This window comes from Chiloscyllium plagiosum, unplaced genomic scaffold, assembly GCF_037043375.1.
Source record: "Chiloscyllium plagiosum isolate Xiang-an unplaced genomic scaffold, Cpla_swu_hap1 HiC_scaffold_5, whole genome shotgun sequence".
In the NCBI taxonomy this organism is placed as follows: domain Eukaryota; kingdom Metazoa; phylum Chordata; class Chondrichthyes; order Orectolobiformes; family Hemiscylliidae; genus Chiloscyllium; species Chiloscyllium plagiosum.
Window position 1 is genome coordinate 87,987,753 of NW_028270143.1, and position 20,405 is coordinate 88,008,157.

Sequence of the window (20,405 nt, forward strand, 5' to 3'; positions counted from 1 at the left end):
ATCAGTATCTGAGATGGTGGATGGTACAGGAGGCAGTCTTGCCAGTGCATCCATTGTGGAATGAGTGGCTTGTTTCTCAGAGTTATAAGTCACATAACACCAGGTTATAGTCCAACCGGTTTATTTGCAAGCACTGGCTTTCAGAGCCGCTCCTTCGAAGTGGAGGATGAAATGTTTTGTGGTGTAGTCCTCTTAAATACTGAGACCATGCTGTTTACACTTTTCTATCACAGATGAGGGTATCACTGGCTAGACCAGCATTTATTATCCATCCCTAATTGCCCAGAAGGCTGCTAAGAGTCAACCGCATTTCTGTGGATCTGGAGTCACATGTAGGCCAGACCAGATAAAGATGGCAGTTTCCTCCCCAAAAGGGCATTAGTGAACCAGGTGGGTTTTTCTGATAATTGGCAATGGATTCATGGTCATCATTAGACTTTTATTTCCAGATTTTTATGGTGTCTGCAGGAAACACGAGAAAAAGTGTGACAAATAAGATGTGGAAGTTTGGACGTGTTAAGAGCACATTTACAGTAGTGGTAGTGGGAGAGTAGTACAGCAGTGGACTGTGCTGCTTACTTGTTGCTGGTACATGCATGTTACAACATCACCATAGAACCAGTCTCTGTCCTGGTTGACAAGCGCCAGTAACCATTCAGTGTCATGGGTGAAGAGCTGAATATGGGGTACCTGACTACCTATTCTGGCTTCCTCCATCCTGGAATGAGACACAGGGAAGTATTAAAGAGGCATGAAGGGAAAGTACCTGGCACCTGCTGATGCAGGTGGTGAGGTGTCCCAAGTGAGTGAGTAGGCAGTGGAGGGGGCATGCAGGGTTAGTCAGGGAGTTTTGCATGGGTGAGAACCAATGAAGGAAGATGTTGCATGTAGTAGTATGGTAGACCATGAGCCTTGGAGAGAGATATGTGCGTAAGCAAAAATAAAATGAGTATGACATGTCACAGAGAAGATAGTGCCACTTATTCTTGGTGAGTGGAGAAACTCATTGACCTTCTTGCGGTACTACTGAATATTCCTCTGGATTATATAAATGGCACTGACCCCAGGAGGGATCATGGACCAGGCCAGCAGGGTCTGGTGTGGTGACTTCCTCTGCCAGTCCGAAGGAAGAGGATGACCATCCATATTTGTCCAGGGCTTCCAGCTCCCGGCAAACAAAACAAGAAGTCAGTTTCCCCTTCTCTGTCATGTATAGGGCAGATAACACAAACTGCAGAGCAACTCCGGGCTACTGACTAGATGCAAGACTACCTTTCAAGTATGATGTTGACAGTATCAGGGATAATGGGATATCCTGGCGGTGGTGAGTATTTCTGCCTATGGTGAATGTGGCAAGCAGATTGTCAAAGGGCCATGGTGCATGAAGTAATAAGGCTCGTTTGGGATGAGATCATGAAAAAAAACCTGCTAGGCTTCACATAAGGACACTGTCCAACTCACTTCCATTGACAGTCGATTTGTGGTTTGATACAGTCTATAGTTATAAAAGTACTGATACTAATTAAAAGAGATTAATTGGGATTTTAATTGCAAAGGAAGTTTAAGCAAGATAAAGAAAATTATTCAAAACACTTTGAACTAACAATGGGAGTCATTTAATGCTGGAACATCATTGAGCCCTTAGATAAGATTACATAGAGAATAGCTAATTCCCAGGAGAAATTGCCAGGACTTGAAATTTGAAGAGGTTGCAATTTATCTGATCCCTGAGATAAGATTTACTCACTGCAGAGATTTATGTTGATTAATGAATACTGTGCAATTAGTGAAGCCAATGACTTATTATAAGTCAGTAGCAGTTGCCATTATAGAGACAGGTGGCTAAGATTCTGCACATCACTGATTTGCAGTGACGCCCACCTTGCTGTGGAAACATTTGTTTGTTGATCATTGCATATTTAAGTCGAAACTTGTATGTTATTTATTTTTCAAATATGACAATTATGTACAGTAACAATTTTATTTAGCTTACAGGTTTATTGCTTCTCAAGCTATATCTGGAACATAGGAAAATGGTTGTGGTTGTTAAACATTAATCATTTCAGCTTTCAGACATCTCTGTAGGAATTCCTCAGGATAGTGTCCTCGGCCCAACCATCTTCAGCTGCTTCATCAGTGTCTTTTCCACAATCATAAGGTTTAAAGTGGGGATATTTGGTGATGATTACACAATGTTCAGCACCATTTGTGACTTCTCAGATATAGAAGCAGTCCAAGTTCAAATATAACAAGACCTGGGCAATATCCAGACTTGGACTGGCAAGTGGTAGATAACATTCATGCCACACAAATGCTGGGCAATGACTGCCTCCAGTAATAAAAAATCTAACCACAGCCCTTTGACATTTAATGGCGCTACCATCTCTGAATCCCCCACTATCAACATCTTGAGTGTTACTGTTAGAGGCTCGGAATACTTTAGCGAGTAACCTATGTCCTCACTTCCCAAGTCTGTCCACAAGGCACAAGTCAGGAGTGTGATGGAATATTCCACGCCTGCTTGGATATGTACAGCTCCAGCATGACTCAAGAAGCTTGACACCATCCAGGACAAAATAGGCCATTTGATTGGCACCAAATCCAGATTGGTATCCACTCCCTCCCCCAGTAGCAGCATTGTGCACTTTCTATAAGATGCATTGCAGAAATTCACCATAGATTCTCAGACAGCACCTTCCAGACTCTCAACTACTTCCATCTAGAAGGACCAAGTTATACATGGAACACCATCTTCAAATTCCCCTGTAAGCCACTCATCATCCTGACTTGGAAATATATTGCCATTCCTTCACTGTCACTGGGACAAAGTCCTCAACCTCCCTAATAGTGTTGTGGGTGTATATACCCTTGGACTGCAAGAAGGCATCTCACCACTTCTCAAGGGAACTAGGGATAGGCAATAAATGCTGGCCTGAAGTGTCGATTTTCCTGCTCCTCGGATGCTGCCTGACTTGCTGTACATTTCCAGCTCAACACTCTTGACACTAAATGTTGGCCAGTCATCAATGCTCACATCCCAAGAGTGAATAAAATAAAGTAAGGTGAAAGGTTATATTATGTTATTCTTTCCATATTTTGTGCCAGACACTATATGTACCAAAATTGAATTGTAGTTCAAGTAAAAGGAAAGAGACGTATTTGCATCTGTGTGACTAATTGGATAACCTTAGGACAGATAGGGCAATGTACAACTAAGAAAATACTTTTGAAACAGAGTCACTGTTGTATCGTAGGGAATATTCATGAATGTGGGAAATTAGTAATGCGACTGGACTAGTTAGCCAGGGATTCTGAATTATGTTCCTGGGACATAGGTCTAAATTCCACCTTGGCCGATAGGAAAATTTGAATTCAGTAAAAGACTGAAATAAAAAACTAGCCTCATGACAAGCATATAACTAATGTGCATTTTTTAAACAATAAATTTGGTTCACTGATGTCCTTTAGCACAGGAAAGCAGCCATCCTTACCTGGTCTGCCTTAAATGTGACTCCAGAGCCTGGCAATGTGGTTCATTCTTAACTGCCATCTGGGCAATTAGGAATGTACAATAAATGTTGGCCTAGTTGACTCTTAACTGCGTCTGGGAAATTAAGGATGGGCAATAAATGTTCAATTAGCCAGTAACATCCACATCCCATGAATGAATAAAAATAAAGCAAATTTTGCTGAACTGCAAAATCTGCTTCTGCAATTGAATCATTCATTTTGAGCACCATCAAAAAATAATATCTTAACGATATGGAGTTGTATAAATACAATATATATGAGAATGCCAATGCTCAGGATTGTCCAAAAATCTCTAGGAATTATTCATTGAACACCCTCTTAATTTTGTTACAGGTGTAACTAAATTATGAGAGTTGGGGAAAATCCCTGTTTGGACAGGATGGTTAAAGGTGTCATGTGATGAAATTTATAGGAACTTTCCAGCCACGGCTGGTAACTCTAATCAGGGTCAGGTGGTTTTTAGTCTACAGCATTTGAGTTATTCCAGGAGCCCAGAAAAGTTGGTTTATTTCCATAAGCCACTGATGATATATCTGTCTTTTATGTAACTTGCCATCTGTTACCAACTGTGTTATGTAATTTATTGTTTCTTTAAATCTGTATCAAAATAAAGGATGACTACTGGCAAGAACTGCTTTTAAACAAAAGTCTTGAAGATCTTCAATTTGTGTTTGGAGTCAGACAGACCTTTGCTAGTTATGTTAAAGCTATTAACAAACAATACATGCTGAAAGCTTGAGCTCAGTGTTGAGTTCAAACAGAGCTCATCATTTTAGCTATTCCGAGGACCTAACCCCACTATTTGTAGGTGTGACAAATTGATTGAGTAGATATAAATGCTTTTGAAAAGGATTAGATTAGATCTCTATAAAGTTGTCAGAAGGTGATTTTTTTTAAAATTTGCACTTTTTAAACTTAAAAACATTCTGCAGTCATTAGTGCGCATTGTTGTGGTTCTGTTCGCCGAGCTGGAAATTTTTGTTGCAAACGTTTCGTCCCCTGTCCAGGTGACATCCTCAGTGCTTGTGAGCCTCCTGTGAAACGCTTCTGTGGTGTTTCCTCCGGCATTTATAGTGGCCTGTCCCTGCCGCTTCCGGTTGTCAGTTTCAGCTGTCCGCTGTAGTGGCCAGTATATTGGGTCCAGGTCGATGTGTTTGTTGATGGAGTTTGTGGATGAGTGCCATGCTTCTAGGAATTCCCTGGCTGTTCTTTGTTTGGCTTGCCCTATAATGGTAGTGTTGTCCCAGTCGAATTCATGTTGCTTGTCGTCTGCGTGTGTGGCTACTAGGGATAGCTGGTCATGGCGTTTCGTGGCTAGTTGATGTTCATGGATGTGGATCGTTAGCTGTCCTTGCGCATTGATAAATAAACCAAAATTGACAGGCATAGGTTAGAAAAAAGTAACATTTGGTAATGTAATTTCAGTAAACCTTTTAGGTGGTATTTCTCTAAGCTCTGTTATCATGTTGGAAAGAAAGTCTTGCAGTCAGCATCATGGTGAAGCAGTCTGGGAAGAGTGTCAAAAGGTGATGCAAGGTCAGAGAAAGCAGCTGATTTGGTGAGTTAAGAGGACTGAGCAATTATACCATTTTTATTCCTTATAGTTTCTAAAGCTTTGATTTTCAGTAAAGTTTGTAAGGGCAATAATGCAGAAGACCATAGAAGAAGAGCTTGAGACTAATTAATTCTATTTGGTTTTGAGGGCAATCTAGTGATTCAATTTAGAGAGCTAAGCCATAGGAGAAGAACTGAAGGCTGTGGTGTGCACCTCCACCTCTACATGGGAAATGAAGCACAGTTCCATTGTGTGGGACCAACCTGTGTGCAGAATGTGTCTCCAGCTATAGCTCCCAGAAGCCTGAGTTTCAGAGCTGAAGTGGCATCTGGGGACACTGTGGAGCATTTGTGAAGCTGAATGTCGTGGATGGCACACATACTGATCTAGTCACTCCACAGATTAAGATACCACAGACAGAGGGAATGGATGACTAGGAGACAGTGTGGGTGTCCCGTATGACCATTTCTCTGCAAAACATGGATACCATTTTGGGTATTGTTGGGGGAACTTGCTCTCTCAGGAAGGTAGCAGCAGCCAAAATTGTTGTGCCATAGTTGGCTCTGTTGTAGGTGAGAGGAAGAGTAAGTGTGGGAAGGCTATAATAATAGAGAATTAAATTGGAAGTGGAATAGGCAAACATTTCTGTGGCTGCAAAAGAGACTCTAGAATGTTAGGTTAACCCTTGGGTGCAAGGGTTAAGGATGTCTCAGAACAGCTATGAGACATTCTGAAATGGGAGGGTGAACAGCCAGTGGTTGTCACGCACATTGATATCGACATAGGTAAAACAAAAAGTATGAGTGTATTTATAAAAGGAGGTAGAGGGAAAACACAAAATCATGTCAGTTGGCCTGATACTGTTTGGAGGTAAAATGCTAGAGTTCATTATAAAAGATTTAATAGCAAAACACATGGAAAACAGTGACAGGATTGAACAGAGTTGGCATAGATTTTCAAAAGGGAAATCATGCTTGACAAATCTTTTGGTTTTTATTTAGGAATTGAGAAGGACAAGCAAGTGGATGTGGTTTATCTGGACTTTCGGAAGGCTTTCACTAAGGTCCCATGTAAGAAATTAGCATGTCAAATTAAAGTGCATGGGAGTGGGCAAAGTCATTAATGTCTACTGCACAGAAAAAGGCCCTTTGGGCCATCAGCACTGTGTCATTCAAAAACACAGCGACCCAGGTTTGATTCCCACCTCAGATGACTGTCTGTGAAGTTTGCACATTCTCTCCATGTCTGTGTGGGTTTCCTTCGGTGCTCTGCTTTCTTCCCACAATCCAAAGATGTGCAGGTTAGGTGAATTGGCCATGCTAAATTGCCCATAGTGTCAGGTGCATTAGTCAGAAGAAGATGGATCTGGGTGGACTACTCTTTGGAGGGTCAGTGTGAACTTGTTGGGCCAACTGTAGGGGATCTAATCTAATAACCACCTAACTATTCTAATCCCATTTTTCAGCACTTGTCTCATCTGTTTGTATGCGTTGGCATTACAAGTCTACATCCAAGTACTACTTAAATGTTATGAAGGTTTCTGCTTTTTCACTCTTACAGGTAGTGAGTTCCAGATTCCCACCACCTTCTGGGTGAAATCTTTTTTCCTACATTACCTCTAAATCTCCTGCCACTTACTTTAAATCTATGTTGTCTGGTCACTTCACCAAAGCAAAAAGCTCCTTCTTGTCCATGTGCCTGTCATGATTTTATACATCTCAATCATGTCCCCAATCTGTCTTTTCTACTGCAAGGAAACTAACCCCAGTCTGACCAATTTCTCTTTATAACCAAAGCTCTCCGGCACAGGCAACATCCTGATAAATCTCCTTTTCCAGTGCAGACGTATCCCTCCTTAGTGTACTGACATGGGTGGAGAGCTGGTTGGCAGACACGAAACAAAAAGGAGGAAGGAATAAATGGATTATTTCCCAAATGCCAGCCAGTGACTAGTGAGGTGCTGCAGTGATCAGTGCTTTGATTTCAGCTATTCACAATATCTATGAATGATTTAGATGAGGGAAGTAAATCTCCAAATTTATATATGACAGAATGTTGAGTGGGAAAGCGAACTTTGAGGAGGTGCAGAGATCTCCAAGTGTGATTTGGACAAGTTGGATGTGTAGGCAATGCATGGCAAATAAAGCATACTGTGGATAAATGTGAGGTTGTCCACTTTGGTAGCAAAAATACAAAAGCAAATTATTATCTGAATGGTGACAGATTGAGAAAGGGGTCCTAGGATTCCTTGTACATAAGTTGTTGAAAATAAAAATGCAAGTGAAAAACACAACTGGTATTTTGGCTTTCGTAGTAAGTGGTGTTATGTGCAGGAGCTGGGATATCTTTCAGGAATATCACAGGGCCTTGGTGAGAGCGTGCTTCGGGTATTGATTGCAGTTCAGTCTCCTTATCTGGGGAAGGATGTTCTAGCAATGGAGGGAGCACAACAGAGGTTTACCAGGTTTGTGGGATATTAGGACTGACATATGAAGAGATAGAGTTGAAGAGTGTGCTGCTGGAAAAACACAACTGGTCAGGGAGCATCCGAGGAGCAGGGGAATCGACGTTACAAGCATAAGCTCTTCATCAGGAATGAGTGATGGGTCAAGGGGTCTGAGAGATAAATGGGAGGGGAGTGGGGCTGGGGGGAAGGTAGCTAAGAATACAATAGGTAGATGAAGTTGGGTGTGCAGGTGATAGGTCAGAGAGGAGGGTAGAATGGTGGGAAGGAGGATGGACAGGTCAAGAGGGTGATGCTGAGTTGGATGTTTGGATCTGGGATAAGGTGAAGGGAGGAGAAATGAGAAAACTGGTGAAATCCACATTGATGCAATGGTTGGAGGGACCCAAGGAGGATGTCCTTCCTCCAGGCATTCGGTGGTAGGGGTTTGGCGGTGGAGGAGGCCCAGGACCTGCATGTCCTTGACAGAGTGTGGGGGGGTTAAAGTGTTTGGCCACAGGACGATGGGGTTGTTTCATGTGCGTGTCCCTGAAATGTTCTGCAAGTAGGCATCCTGTCTCCCCAATGTAGAGGAAGCCACATCGGGATGCAGTAGATGACATGCGGAAGCGCAGGTAAATCTCTGATGGATGTGGAAGGCTCCTTTGGGGCCTTGGACGGAGGTAAGGGGGATGATGTCGGCACAGGTTTTGCACTTCCTGCAGTAGCAGGGGAAGGTGCTGGGATGGGAGGGTGGTTTGGTGGGGGACATGAACCTAACAAGGGAGTCATGGAGGGAATGATCTTTGTGGAACGCCAATAGAGGTGGGGAGAGAAATATATCCCTGGTGGTTGGGTGTGTTTATGGGGAAATGGTGGAAGATAATGCGGTGTATGCAGAAGTTAGTGGGGTGGAAGGTGAAGTCCAGAGGATTTTGTCATTGTTGCAGTTGGAGGGGTGCAGTTTAAGGTTGGTGGTGTGGGAAGTGGATGAGATGTGCTAGAGGGCATCATCGACCACATAGGAGGAGAAATTGCAATCTTTGAAGAAGGAGGACATCTGGTATGTGCTTTCGTGGAATTGGTACTCCTGGGAGCAGATGTGGCAGAGGCGGAGGATTTCGGAATAAGGGATAACATTTTTACAGGAGGCAGAGTGGGAAGAGGTGTAATCCAGATAGCTGTGGGAGTCGTTGAGTTTGTAGTAGATGGCCGTATTGAGTTGGTTACTATTAATGTTGATGGAGAGGTCCAGGAAGGGGAGGAAGGTGTCTGAGATGGTCGAGGTGAACTTAAGGTTGGGGTAGAAAGTGTTAGTGAGGTTGATGAACTGTTCACCCTCTTTGTGGGAGCACAAGGTGGGGCCGATACAGTCACCGATGTAGCGGAGGGAAAGGTCCTCTCTGACCTCTCACCTTACCTCCAACTTCATCTTAGAATTGCATTCTAAGCTACCTTCCCCCCTCGTCACACTCCCCTCCTGTTCTTCAGATGCTGCCTGACCGGCTGTGCTTTTCCAGCATCACACTCTGTGACTCAGATCTCCAACATTTGCAGTAATCACTTTCCCATATGAAGAGATACTGAATTCATTAGGACTATATTCTTGCAGTTTAGAAGGATGAGAGGGAATCTCATAGAAACATACAAAATTCTAACAGGACTAGACAGGGTAAATGCAAGAAGCAAACATTCCCAATGACCGGAGAGTCCAGAAACCGGGATCGCAGTCTAAGAATACATAGTATGCCATTTAGGATTGAGATGAGGAGAAATTTCTTCATCCAGAGAATGGCAAGTCTATGGAATTGTCTGCCACAGAAAGTGGTCTTCAAGAAGTAATTCAATGTAGTTTAGATTAGATTAGATTACTTACAGTGTGGAAATATGCCCTTCGGCCCAACAAGTCCACACCGACCCACTGAAGCGCAACCCACACAGACCCATTCCCCTACATTTACCCCTTCACCACTACGGGCAATTTAGCATGGCCAATTCACCTGACCTGCACATTTTTTGGACTGTGGGAGGAAACCGGAGCACCCGGAGGAAACCCACGCAGACACTGGGAGAATGTGCAAACTCCACACAGACAGTCGCCTGAGGTGGGAATTGAACCCGGGTCTCTGGCGCTTTGAGGCAGCAGTGCTAACCACTGTGCCACCGTAGTTCTTAGGGATTAAGGGATCAAAAGGTATGGAGAGAAAGTAGGTGCAGGATGCTGAGTTAGATCATGAGTCATGATCACATTGAATGGCAGAGCAAATTTAAAGAGCAGAATGCCCTATGTCTGTTCCTATTTTCTATGTTTCTATGTATTATGAATACTTAGCTGTGTTTCAGATGCTACGGTCATCTCAGTGGACAGCTTGGCATTCACAGTTCTTTTTTTGAAAGCTTGAAGAGGCCAGTGAAAGTTTGGCTTCCTTACAATTATATAAGAGTGTCGGAAGTATTTCTTAAATGCTTAAATGTCTCCTGGGGCTAGCGAATGTAAAATTCTGTGTGAATGGCTGTGGAAGTAACTTGGAGGGTATAGGGACCCACCATGGGTGGTTGTTGATGGGTGAAGGCTAGAGGGTCTAACGACAAGAAAAGGGACAAATTCCCAGAGATCTAAGTTGGGTCTTCTAACCACCTTGCTAGCCTTCTGGCAACCTATGCTGTTTCCAGAATCCATGGATCTGATTCTATTCATGCTCTACCCCACCCCTAGATCAAAAATAATGCATTTAGGATATTATACTGAAGTGGGTTTGGCAAGTTGATAAATTTCTCAACTTGAGCGACTGGCTTTGCTACCCAAAATCCAGCCCAAGTTTGTTTTCCAATGTAGCCTTGAGATAGAGACTCTAAATGGTGTAAATTTGTCATTTGCTAAATGGTTTCACACTTGACAAATTGAGAATCACATTGCCTGCACAGAACAGAAGTTTGACTTGACCATAAGAAAAGAAGAGGTGATGGCCTAGTGGTATTATCATGAAACTATTAATCCAGAAACTCAGCTCATATTCTGGGGACCCAGGTTCGAATTCTGCCACTCAAGATGGTGGAATTGAATTCACTGAAAAAAAATCTGGAATTAAGAATCTACTGAAATCATTGTCGATTGTCAGGAAAAAAAAATCTGATTCACTAATATCCTTCAGGGAAGGAAATTTGCCATCCTCACCTGGCCTACATGTGACTTCAGACCTGCGGCAATGTGGTTGACATTCAGTTGTCCTCTGAAGTGGTATATCAAGCCATTCAGTTGTACTGACTGCTACAAAGTTTCAAAGAAATGAAACTGGTTGGATCACCTGGCACCAACCCAGGCACTGGAAAAGACAACAGCACAACAGCTCTGATGCCTGAAAAGGTTCTCCTGACTAAAATCTGGGGGCTAGTGCCAAAATTGGGAGAGCTGTCTCACAGACAAGGCAAGCAACAGCCTGACATATTTGTACTCAGGGAATCTTACCTTACAGACAGTGTCCTAGGCACCATCCCTGAATATGTCCAGTCCCACTGGCAGGATAGACCTAGAACATGTGTTGGCACAGTGCTTTACAGTCAGAAGGGAGTTGCCCTGGGAGTCGTCAACATTGTCTCCAGACCTTATGGAGTATTGTGGCTTCATGTTAAACATGGACTAAGGAACAAACTTCCGATAGAATCCGCTGAGTCCTAAGAATCGAAGCGTGTCTTTCTTCGAGGTTGATCGTGGAATTTCCTCGATGGCCTCCATCTTGGCGTCCTGTGGGGTCAACCTTCCATGACCGACGTTACGTCCCAAGAATGTCACCTCTGCTTTGATGAATTCAGTTTTATTTAAGTTTATTACCAGTTTGGCTTCTCGTAGTTGTTCGAAGAGCTCTGCCAAACTGTACCATGTGATCTTTTCAGGGCTTAATAAAGATCACTACATTGTCCAAATAGACTGCACAGTTTGTTAACCGAGCCACAACTGTGTTTGTGTGAATCTTTGGAATGTGGAGGGTGCATTCTTCATTCCAAAGAGCATCACTTTAAATTGATACAGCTCATTTGGGGTTACAAATACAGAAATTTCTTTCGCCGTCTCTAATAAAGGTACCTGCCAGTAACCATGCATTAAGTCCAACTTGGTTATGTAATTAGCTTGTCTGACTTTGTCGATACAGTCCTTCAATCTCGGAATAGAATATGAGTCCGATTTGGTAACAGCGGTGACCTTCCAGTAATCCACGCAGAATCGTTGAGTCTTGTCAGGTTTGAGATCTAAGACGATCGACAAATTTCACTCGTTCTGGCTCAGTTCAATGATATCCTCGTCGAACATGACCTCCACCTTCATCTGGACCTGTCTGGCTTTGAAAGGCTTAAGCTGATAGGGGTGTTGTTTTATTGGAGCAGTATTCCCAACGTCTATGTCATGTACAATAGCATTAGTCCTCTCTATCTGATCCTTATATATGTCCTTATATTGCAGTAACAAATCTTTCAACTGCATTCTATGCTCCTGAGACAGATAGCTTCATAACCTATCCAACTCCCCAAAGACCTTTTCATCTTTTAATCTATTTTGAGGCACATCAAAATCCACATTATCTGGATTTGATTCCTCACTTTGTAGGGAAGTAACTATCACCTATTTCTCCAATTCTTTCTCTCTAGTATAATACAGTTTCAACATGTTCACGACATACCCGATACCTTTTTTTTCTATCTGGCATCTTTACTAGCTAGTTCACCTGACTCAACTTTTTCTCAATTTGATAGGGACTACTAAACCTGACTTTGAAGGGATCTCCTATCACTGGTAACAGTCCTGACATGTCATCCCCTCGGGGAAAATATCTGAGTCTCCAAGCTTTTATCTGCCACCTACTTCATTCTATACTGTGTCCTGTTTAGGTGCTGTTTAGCTAACTTACCTACTCAATTTAGTCTCTCCTTCACCTCCAACACATAATCTAAGTGTGAGATCTCCGATTTTGGTCCTGTCAATTTTTCTTTAATTAATTTTAAAAAGCCTCTCACTTCATGGCCGAGTATTAACTTGAAGAGAGTGAACTGAGGACATTCATTTGGGGCATCTCTAATGGCAAAAAACCTCAACTCCTTTATCTTTTTCTTTATTTTTCGCTTCATACTGTGACTTATAATAGTGGGATTTGATTACTTCATAATCTGGGAATATACCAGGATATTTCTGTTTTAACTCCTCAATTTCTTGGTCTTCCTTGAGCTTCTCCACAACAAGGGGTGTCACGCCAACATTGGATCCTACCAAATCATTCCCAAGTACAAACTGAATTCCTGAAACTGACACACTGTCAATCACTGTCACTGTAACTTCCCCAATCTTGAGGATCTGATTTTACATAGCTACATTTCTGTCCATCTATCCCACAAATTACCACACTCTTGGGTAACAGATCAGAAAGAGTGCATATTCTCTCATTTCTTATTATCAGCAACTGGTTAGATCCTGTATCTCTCAAAATTAAAACTTCTTGTCCTTCTCCCCCGTATTTTGAGTAAATTTTACCCAGAGTGGCGAACTCTTTGTAGAGATCTGGTACCAACTCCATACCTAACTCCTGCCTAAGCTGTGCACTCTCTTGCAGGTCCTCAGCTATTCTTGGGGGTCTCTTTTACTACCTTCACTAATGCTACTGATTTAGCTTTTTTACCACATCTTTTCCCACAGTGCCTTTCTTTAATGACCAGCACTACGTGTCCCACTTTACCACAGTGGAAACACCTGAGACCTTTCACCTCCTTTACACCCCCTTGGGCATCTTTTTTAGCATCTGGTAAATTCTTACAAGTGTTCTGTACTCTTGGTTTTGTAGTGTAGAATCTCCCCTTCTCCCAACTTCTATCCTTCACAGGACGAAATTCTGGCCGGAAGCTCATATTATGCACCAACATGTATTCGTCTCCTAATTGTGCTGAACTTTCTGTTCCTCCATATAGATTCTTAACATCTCTGGAAGTGAGTTTTTAAACTCCTCCAGCAGAATAATCTCTCTTAGAGCTGCAAAGGTACTATCTATTTTTAAAGCAAAATGACGATGTTTAATTCTTTTGAACTCAACACAAGTCTGACCTGGCTCCTTCTTTATGTTTCTGAACCGCTGTCAATATGCTTCTAGCACCAGTTCAGAAGCATTTAAAATAGCCTGTTTAACCTCTTCATATTCTCTTGACCCCCTCATCTGACAGCGCTGCAAATACCTCACTAGTTCTGCTCAGCTAGCTCAGTTTAGTCTGAACTAGCACTACCCATGAATCCTCAGACCACTCCATCTGCCTAGCCAATTTTTCAAATGAAATAAAGGCTTCAGCATTTTTCTCATTAAAATGTGGCAGAGTTTTGACATATTTGTATATTTTACTACCTTCTCTTTTGATCTCCATCCTGTTAACATGACTTTGCTGACTAAATTGCAACTTCTCAAGTTCAAATTCTCTCTCTTTTGCTCTGGCTTCTTGCACTCTTTCTCTCTCCCTTTCTTCTGTCTCCTTGCTCAGCTAAGAACCTTCTCTCTTCTCCCCCCCCCCCCCCCCCCCCCCTTTTCTCTGTTTATCTTCTAACTCCATTTTCCTCAATTGTAATTTAAGTTTTTATACCTCTACTACACTTGTCTGTTTCTCTGGCACATCGAAGTGTTTGAGTAATTCCCTGACAATTTCAGCTTTTCTTTTGTCCTTGGTTAAACCCAAAACTAACTACTTCGCTAATTCTAAAAGTATGGCCTTCTCTTTCCTTCTCAATCTTTTGGCAAATTTGACAATCACCTTCAAATCCCAGAACCTCTTTAGCAATTTTATGAGCCATTTCTCTCACCTTTAACTTAATCAACGACAAGTCACTGAAATTAAACAAATTATCTCACTTACATTAAGATCTAGGACACTAACCTGCAAGTGTTTAAACTTGCTGGGAATTCTCAGCCCAAATCTATTCAGATCTGTTTAAACCAGTTCAAATCCTGACGACGAGCCCCCAAATTGTTATGACACAAGGTAGACCCACCATCCCCCCAATTTAAACCTGCAACACAGAAATAATTTAAACCGTGTTGTAATCTGTTAAAGTTTGAGAGGGCAAGAAGTATTTAAAGTAAAAATTAACAACTTTATTTCTTGAAGTATAACAGAGGATAATTAACTAACAACTATTTACAACTTCTTCCTCCTAACCTAATGTTTACTTTCCCTTCTATAATACTAGTCTGATTAAAAAAAACCTCGATTAAGACTTACCAAAATTCAGGTTTCAAAAGCAGGCAGCTGTTGAATCTTCCCTTTGTACCTTCCTCTGTAGGTTTTCTTTTTCTTAGGGATTTCGGTTTCACAAATCATTGACTGATAAAGGTACCTTTAAGAGAGCTGTGTTGCAGGCAGTCTGTACATGCTAGTGGCTTGGCGGTTCTCCCCCAACTGTTTATGTTTTCCTGGTGTTATACCCCCAAAGCACCAGATTGTGTCATTGGATTTTAATATTGTCAATATACTAAATTCAAACTTGATTGGAGTTTGGTATTGTTTGTGGTATAATTTAAACTGTTTTCCCTAATTCAAATTTGTTTTTGTTTCCAGCCAACCAGCTACATGCTGCTGGACCAATTATATCTTGTTCAGAATACTTGGTGCTGTCAGGTAGTTCTGCTAGCTTTTAACTTTCTTAAAGATACAGTACACTTCTCCACCTTCATAACAGTAACCTCATAGCCTGGCAAATCCTCCACTCAACCATTACTATCAAGCCAGGGGATCAACCTGGTTCAATGGAGAATGCAGGAGGGCATGTCAGGAACAGCGCTAAGCTTCCCTGAAAGTGGTGTCAACCTGGTGAAGCCAGAAAACAGGATTCTTTGCATTTTTGCAAGGTTTGTAGCTCAGGTTGAGGTTTAGGGTGTAGGTTTGCTCGCTGAGCTGTAGGTTTGATCTCCAGACGTTTCATTATCTGGCTAGGTAACATCATCAGTGGCGACCTCCAAGTGAAGCGAAGCTGTTGTCTCCTGCTTTCTATTTATATGTTTGTCCTGGATGGGGTTCCTGGGGTTTGCGGTGATGTCATTTCCTGTTCATTTTCTGAGGGGTTGATAGATGGTATCTAGATCTATGTGTTTGTTTATGGCGTTGTGTTGGAATGCCGGGCCTCTAGAAATTCTCTGGCATGTCTTTGCTTAGCCTGTCCCAGGATAGATGTGTCGTCTCAGTCGAATTGGTGGTTTTTTTCATCCGTGTGTAGGGCTACGAGGGAGAGAGGGTTGTGTCTTTTTGTGGCTAGCTGGTGTTCATGTATCTTGGTGGCTAACTTTCTTCCTGTTTATCCTATGTAGTGTATGTGGCAGTCCTTGCATGGAATTTTGTAGATGACGTTGGTTTTGTCCATGGGCTGTACTGGATCTTTTAAATTTGTTTGTTTTTGTTTGAGAGTGTTGGTGGGTTTGTGTGCTACTAAGATTCCGAGGGGTCTTAGTAGTCTGGTTGTCATTTCTGAAAGTACTTTGACGTATGGTAAGGTGGTTAGGGTTTCTGGTTGTGTTTGGTCTGCTTGTCGTGGTTTGTTCTTGAGGAATGTGCGGACTGTATTCTTTGAGTATCCGTTCTTCTTGAATACGTTGTAAAGGTGGTTCTCTGTTTTCCGAAGTTCGTCTGTGCTGCAGTATATGGTGGCTCGTTGGAATAGTGTTCTGGTACAGCTTCGTTTGTGTGTGTTGGGATGGTTGCTGGTGTAGTTAAGTATTTGGTCAGTGTTTGTCGGTTTTCTGTATACGCAGGTTTGTAGTTCTCCGTTGTCCTTTCTTTCGACAAACACTGACCAAATACTTAACTACACCAGCAACCATCCCAACATACACAAATGAAGCTGTATCAGAACACTATTCCAACGAGCCACCATACACTGCAGCATAGACAAACTTCAGAAAACAGAGGAGAACCACCTATACAACTTATTCAAGAAGAACGGATACTTAAAAAATACAGTCCGCACATTCCTCAAGAACAAACCACGACAAGCAGACCAAACACAACCAGAAACCCTAACCACCTTACCATACATCAGAAATGACAGCCAGACTACTAAGACCCCTCGGAATCCTAGTAGCACACAAACCCGCCACACTCTCAAACAAAAACAAACAAACTTAAAAGACCCAGTACAACCCATGGACCAAACCAACGTCATCTACAAAATTCCATGCAAGGACTGCCACAAACACTACGTAGGACAAACAGGAAGAAAGTTAGCCACCAGGATACACGAACACCAGCCAGCCACAAAAAGCCACGACCCTCTCTCCCTCGTAGCCCTACACATGGATGAAAAAAACCCACTAATCCGACTGTGACAACACATCTATCTTGGGACAGGCTAAGCAAAGACATGCCAGAGAATTTCTAGAGGCCTGGCACTCCAACCAAAACGCCATAAACCAACACATAGATCTAGATACCAGCTATCAACCCCTCAGAAAACGAACAGGAAATGACATCACCGCAAACCCCAGGAACCCCATCCAGGACAAACATATAAATAGAAAGCAGGAGACAACAGCTTCGCTTCACTTGGAGGTCGCCACTGATGATGTTACCTAGCCAGATAATGAAACGTCTGGATATCAAACCTACAGCTCAGCGAGCAAACCTACACCCTAAACCTCGGATTCCTTGCATGCTAAACAGCATAAGCAGCAAATGATAAATAGAACTAAGCGATCCCACAATCAATAGATCAAAGCTCTGCAGTCCTGTCTCAGGAATGCTGGTAGACATTAAACTCACTGGGGAGGAGGTTCCAGAAATATCCCCATCTGCAATGATGGAAGAATCCAACACATCAGTGCAAAATATAAGGCTGAAGCATTTGCAGCAATCTTCAACCAAAAGTGTTGTGTGGCTGATCCATCTTGGCCAGTGATCCCCAAAATTACAGATACCAGTCTTCAAGCAATTCAATTCACTTGACATGATATCAAGAAGTGGGCGGCACGGTGGCACAGTGGTTAGCACTGCTGCCTCACAGCGCCTGAGACCCGGGTTCGATTCCCGCCTCAGGCGACTGACTGTGTGGAGTTTGCACGTTCTCCCCGTGTCTGCGTGGGTTTCCTCCGGGTGCTCCGGTTTCCTCCCACAGTCCAAAAGATGTGCAGGGTCAGGTGAATTGGCCATGCTAAATTGCCCGTAGTGTTAGGTAAGGGGTAAATGTAGGGGTATGGGTGGGTTTCGCTTCGGCGGGTCGGTGTGGACTTGTTGGGCCGAAGGGCCTGTTTCTACACTGTAATGTAATCTAATCTAATCTAAACAGTGATATCAAAGTTGTTGCAAAGTCTATGGACCCTGACAACATTACGGTAATAGTACTGAAGGCTTGTGCTCCAGAAGTTGCTGTTTCCGTAGCAAAGCTGTTCCAGTCAGTTACAACACTGGCATTTACCCCACAATGTGGAAAATTGCCCATGTATGTCTTGTACATAAAAACAGTGCAAATCCAACTCGACCAATTACTGCCTCACCAGTCTACTCTCAATTATCAGTGAAGTGATGGAAGGTGTGATCAATAATGCTATCAAGCAGAACCTGGTCAGCAAAACCCTGCTCAGTGACGTCCAGTTTGGGTTCCACCAGGGCTATTTAACTTGTGACCTCATTACAGCCTTGGTTCCAAACATGGACAAATGAGCTGAATTCCAGAGATGAGGTGAGAGTGACAGCCCCTGACATCAAAGCTTCATTCGACTGTGTGTGCCATCAAGGAGTCCTAGCAAAACTGGAATGAATGGGCATTGGGGACAAGCTCCCCAGTAGTTGGAGTCATACCTGACACATCGGAAAATAATTGTGGCTTTTGGACGTGAGCCATCTCAGCTCCAGAGCATCTCTACAGGAGTTCCTCATGGTATGTCCTAGGCCCAACTATCTTCAGCTTCTTCATCAATAACCTTCTCTCCGTCAAAAGGTCAAATGTGAGGATGCTAGTTGATGATTGTACAATGTTTAGCACTGTTCAGGTATTGAAGCATGTCCATGTTCAAATACAACAAATTCTGCACAGTAATCAGGCTTGGACTGACAAGTGGCAAGTAACACTCACATAACACAAATAGCAGGCTATGACCATCACCAACAAGAAACAATGTAACCACTGCTTCTTGACATTCAATGGTGTTACTAGCACTGAATTCCCCACTATCAATGACCTTAGGCTTACCATTGACCAGAAACTCAACTATATTCACCACATAAACACCGTGGCTACAAAAGCAGGTCAGAGGTTAGGGATACTATGGCGACTAACTCACCTCTTGACTCCCCAAAGTCTTAGTACGATCTACAAGACACAATTCAGGAGTGTGATGGAATACTCCCCACTTGCTTGGATGAATGCAGCTCCAACAATACTCAAGAAGTTTGACACCATCCAAGACAAAGCAGCCCACTTGATTGACATCATAGCCATAAACATCCACTTCCTCCACCACTGACGACAGTCAGTAGCAGCAGTAGTACAATCTACAAGATACACTACAGAAATTCACCAACGATCCTCAGACAGCACCTTCCAAATGCACAAACACTTCCATCTAGAAGGACAAATTCAGTAGATGCATGGAACACCATACCTTCAAGTTCCCCTCCAAGCCACTTACCATCCTGAATTGGAAATATATTGCCATCCTGTCACCATCGCTGGGTCTAGGCCTTGGAATTCCCTCCCAAATGGCATTGTGGGTCACTCCACAGCAGGTGGACTGCAGCGGTCAAGAGGCAGCTCAACACCACCTTCTCAAAGGCAACTAGGGATGGGCAATAAATGCTGGCTAGCTAGTGATGCCCATGTCCCAGAAATGAATTTTAAAAAGTGATTCGATGTCAGCAAGCTCGGTTTGCATAATAAAGCATTTTACAGTTCACATTTCACATGTTGAGACAGAGTCGTAAAGCATGGAAACACCCTTCGGTCCAATCAGTCTATGCCTTACATAATCCCAAACTAAACTAATCCCACCTGCCTGCTGCTGGCCCATATCCTTCAAACCTTTCCTATTCATGTATTTATCTAAGTTTCTTTTAAATGTTGTAACTATGCTTACATCCACCACTTCATTCCACATGCGAACCACCCTCTGTATAAAGAATTTGTCCTTCATGTCTTTTTTAAATCTCTCTCCTCTCACCTTAAAAATATGTCGCTTAGTCTTGAAATCCCCCATTCTATGGAAAAGACACCTACCATTACCCCTATCTATACACCTTGTGATTTTATAAACCTCTATAAGGTTGTGTGTCAACCTCCTACACTCCAGTGGAAAAAGTTCCCTGCCTGTGCAGCCTTTCTTTATAATTCAAATCTTCTGTGCCTGGCAACATCCTGGTAAATCTCTACTGAACCCTTTCGAGCTTAATAATGTCTTTCCTTTAACTGAGCGACCAGAACTGGACGTAGAAGAGGCTTCACCACTGTCCTGTACAACCTCAATATGACTTCCAACTCCTATACTCAAAGGATTGAACAATGAAGGCAAACCTTCATTTTAACCACCCTGTCTACCTGTGACCTGTCCCTGAACCTCTGTTCTACAACATTACCTGAGGCCCTAGTTTTAGCAAACTGACAAAATACTATAACAAATCTAGTTTTCGGTTCTGTAGATATCTATTGATTTTAGTTGTTTCTTTAATTGTATTTGAAGAAAATTAATGATGCTTTAATATTGTAGTTTATGTAATTTAGAACAACCTTTTGTCTTCTTATTATTTTAGAACACGTCCTTGTCTGACTGAAGATCAGGATGCCCAGGGTGATTGATGCAGGTGTGCGTCACCTGATGCACAGACTCTTTCACAGACAGGTATGCAATCAATCTTTAATTCCACTCAACAGAAAGG

At 42.6% G+C, this 20,405-nt stretch overlaps 1 protein-coding gene across 1 annotated transcript in view; it reads left to right on the plus strand.

Annotated features, from left to right (window-relative positions):
• thnsl1 (threonine synthase like 1) overlaps positions 1-20,405 on the plus strand; it is a 49,499-nt gene that overhangs the window by 26,705 nt on the left and 2,389 nt on the right. Inside the window, 1 exon segment of the mRNA XM_087987434.1 lies at positions 20,280-20,368. The gene's annotated coding sequence lies outside the window, so the exon portion shown is untranslated.